Below are 4,456 nucleotides of genomic sequence, written 5' to 3'. Positions count from 1 at the left end.
GACGCGCAGGCTCAGCGGCCACGGCTCACGGGCCCAGCCGCTCCGCGGCACGTGGGATCCTCCCGGACCGGGGCACGAACCCGCGTCCCCTGCATCGGCAGGCGGACTCCCAACCACTGCGCCACCAGGGAAGCCCTCAACTTCTCCATTTTTATTTCAGAGGAGTCTCGGGAAGGCTCCGTAGATCTTGAGCTGAAAGACTGCCTTCTTGGTTTTGCAGAGAGGAGAGGGCATTCTGAGGAAGACGAACTCACAGAATGCAACCTGACTCGGTGGAGTGGTGAGAGGTCTTTGAGGAGGGGGCCCGTGGGCCTCAGGGAGGCATCTCAGGTCCAGATCACGTCTAAGGACTGTGACGAAGGCCAACCAAACGGGACAGCAAAGGCTCTTCTTCACGCTGACCTCGCCCTGGGAAGGGGGTAGCCTTGGCACTTGAGTCTGGAGAGACTCCAGGCAGGCAGAGGAGGGGGAAGGATTCGCAGTGGGAGGAAGAGAAGGTCTGTGCCCTGATGGAGGCCTTTGGCCTGGGGGGCCTGGGGGCATCCTGTGTGATTGGTTAAGGGCTCAAAGAGAGCGTGGATATCTTTGAAAGGTCAAAGGTCAAATATCTCAAGAGGGGGAGAGTGAAGATTGAACCCAAGTCTGAGTCTTTCAAAGCTCACCCGTCCCTCCACCAGGGTGACACAGCTTCTTAGCAGAGTTTAGCTGCTGCAGGAAACAGGTTGGTCTGGTTAGAAGATCAGGGAGCACAACCCCCTTCCCTGTGGCTCTGCTGTCTGCGTGCTCCCGAGGGCTTTCCCCCGAATCCACAGTGAGGTCTAGTTCTTCCCTTCCCCACTTTAAAAACTATCCTTTGCATTTTAAAACCTGTGATAAAATACACATAATAGTTACCATTTTAACCATATTCAAGTGTGCCATTCACAGTGGTGAGCAGCTCCCACCACTATCTGCTGCCAGACCTTTATCATTGTCCCAAATGGAAACCCTTAACCATTAGTAGTTACTCTATTTTTCCCTCCCTTTACCCCCTGGCAGCCCCTAATCTGCTTTCTGCCTCTATGGATTTGCCTATTCTGGGTATATACATGGAATTATATAACAAGAGGCCTTTTGTGTCTGGCTCTCTTCACTTAGCATAAAGTTTTCAAGGCTCGGGCTTCCCTGGTGGCGCAGTGGTTGAGAGTCCGCCTGCCGACGTAGGGCACGCGGGTTCGTGCCCTGGTCCGGGAAGATCCCACATGCCGCGGAGCGGCTGGGCCCGTGAGCCATGGCCACTGAGCCTGCGCGTCCGGAGCCTGTGCTCCGCAACGGGAGAGGACACAACAGTGACAGGCCCGCGTACCGCAAAAAAAAAAAAAAAAAAAAAAGTTTTCAAGGCTCATCCATATTATAGCACGTATAAGCACTTCATTCCTTTTAAAGTCTGAGAAATATTCCGTTGCACGGACAAGATCACATTTCGTTTATCCACTCATCCACTGATGGACATTTGGGCTGTTTCCACCTTTTGCTCTTGTGAATACCGCTGCTGTGAACATTCGTGTACAAGGTTTTGTTTGGAGATCAGAGACAACCTAGCTCCAGACTGTGCCATCTTCCCCTGGTTCCTGTCCTGAGCCTAGAATCCCACCCTAGTGCAGCTCATCTTCTGGAACCCGCTGGGCAGGCAGACAGACAAAGGAGAGCTGTGCGAAATACCTTGTGAGCTCTCCACGACCGTACCCCTCCCAGCGCCAGAAGTCATACTTTGTAAACCACTCAGGATGCAAACCTCTCTAGACCTCTGTGCACACGAATGTTTTCTTAGGCTGAACGCGCTACTCTTTCTCCTTCCTGTCCAACTGCTGTTCCTCTTTCATATCTGGTTTAAATGTCACCTCTCTGACTTATGTTCTAAGCAGTGTCCTTTTGGGTACGAGCTACTGAAAGAAAAGGCGAAGGGTATCCTAAATAAATTCACGTGTCCCTTGGGACAGAGCGGCTGTGATAGCGGGATTCATGGAAACTAGGAGCAAGGAGCTGACAGCTACCAGGACGAAATGGCCACTTTCTCCAACTTTCTTCTTCCCTCCCTCTCCCTCCTGAATTCTCTCCCTCTCTCACTGGGTGCATAATTACCTTTGCCTTTCTCTTGACCTCATCTCTGGGGCTGTGCCTGCACACGACCCATCACACAGCCATCACTAGCCTCACTGGGGTCTTTCTCTCCATCACAGTCCTTCAGCTTCAGGTGTATACTGCTTTCTGTCCTTCTGTTAATTCAACCCATACTTTCTGGTTTCAACATGGGTGCGTCCTCTCATGTATTGTGTGCCCCTTCCTGGTCTGTGACCCTTGAAGCCAGGGTCACATGGCCCCCTGGCCCCTGTGGAGAGGGACCATTAGCCATGGGGTGGAGGCTTCTCATTGCGGTGGCTTCTCTTGTTGTGGAGCACGGGCTCTAGGCACGCGGGGTTTCATTAGTTGTGGCGCGTGGGCTCAGTAGTTGTGGTGCACGGGCTTAGTTGCTCTGCGGCATGTGGGATCTTCCCGGACCAGGGCTCGAACCCGTGTGCCCCACATTGGCAGGGTAACCACTGTGCCACCAGGGAAGCCCCAATGCTAATGATTTTGATAACCTTTACTGACTGCTCATTAAGCACCAGGCTGTTAACTCATTTATCCTTCTTCGTAATCCTTTGATGAAGGAAGTATTTTTATATACCTCTGTTTTACAAGGGAGACATGGAAGACAAAAAGAATCAGAACAGGGCTCCCCGGGGGGCACAGTGGTTAAGAATCCGCCTGCCAATGCAGGGGACACGGGTTCGAGCCGTGGTCTGCGAAGATCCCACATGCAGCGGAGCAACTAAGCCTGGGCTCCACAACTACTGAGCCAGCGTGCCACAACTACTGAAACCCGTGTGCCTAGAGCCCATGCTCCACAACGAGAAGGCACTGCAGTGAGAAGCCCATGCAGCGCAACGTAGAGTAGCAACGAAGACCCAACGCAGCCAAAAATAATAAATAAATAAAATAAATAAATTTATTTAAAAAAAAAAAAGAAAGCTGAATAAAACGACAAGGTCCTACTTTATAGCACGGGGAAGTATATTCAACATCCTGTGATAAACCATAACGGAAAAGAACATAAAAAAGAATGTATGTATGTGTATAACTGAATCACTTTGTTGTATAGCAGAAATTAACACAACATTGTCAATCAACTATACTTCAATTTTTTTGAAAAAAGGAAAAAGAAAAAAAAAAAGCTGAGTAATGCCAGAGACTTCGTCTATCATGGGGGAACAGAAGTATTTTCTGGAGGAGATAGTAGTTTAACCAGAGAGCTCAAAGATGACTAGAAATAGGTCCAGGTAGGGAGGTGGGCGCTGGGAGGGCATTTAGGGCAGAGCGGATAGCGAAAGGGTCCCTTAAGGACCTATCATATGCCTTGTGAATATCAGTGACACGCTTGGGTTTTATTTTAACTTCTTGGGGAAAAAAAACCTGGAGGGATTTGATCACCGGGTACAGAGATAATACTTTAATCTCAAGAAACATCCTTATGCATGTGAAATACATCTCAAAAAGGCAGGGTTTTTTTGTTTTTTGGTTTTTTTTACAAAGTTAAACAAAGACTTACCCTATGAACCAGCAATTCCAACTCTATGTATCTACCCAAGAGAAATGAAAACAAACATCCACACCAAAATTTATACAACTAATAGTCATAACAGCATTATTCACAAAAACCAAAAAGGGGAAATAACCCAAATGTCCATCTACGGATAAATGGATAAACCAAATGTGGATATCCTGATGATGAATTTTACTGCTGACTCTTCAGCAAGAGAAAGAAACGAAGGACCGATACACACTGCAACAGGGATTAACTTCCAAAACATTATACTCGGTGAAAAAAGCCAGACATAAGATCACATACTCTATGATTCCAACATCATATGACATTTGATAGAATGACCAAAAAAGGCAAAATTTCCAAGACAGAAAGTAGATCAGTATTTGCTTTGAGCTGAAGGTAGGAATCTAGAGTGACTGCAGAGGAGTATGAGGTTTCTTTAAGGTGATGGAAAATCACCCTATGTTCTAAAACTAGATTGTGGTGATGGTCCTAGAGCTCTGTAAATATACAATAAAATTCATTGAATTGTACACTTAAAAAAGGTGAATTTTAGGGTATGTAAATGATATATCAATAAAGTTGTTTTAAAAAAGATTCCTGGGGCTTCCCTGGTGGCGCAGTGGTTAAGAATCCGCCTGCCAATGAAGGGGACATGGGTTCGAGCCTTGGTCCGGGAAGATCCCACATGCCGCGGAGCCACTAAGCCCATGCGCCACAATTACTGAGCCTGTGCTCTAGAGCCCGCGAGCCACAACTACTGAGCCCGCGTGCCACAACTACTGAAGCCTGCGCGCCTAGAGCCTGTGCTCCACAACAAGAGAAGCCACC

This window comes from Physeter macrocephalus, chromosome 14 (assembly GCF_002837175.3).
Source record: "Physeter macrocephalus isolate SW-GA chromosome 14, ASM283717v5, whole genome shotgun sequence".
NCBI lineage: Eukaryota > Metazoa > Chordata > Mammalia > Artiodactyla > Physeteridae > Physeter > Physeter macrocephalus.
This window is presented reverse-complemented; position numbering follows the sequence as displayed.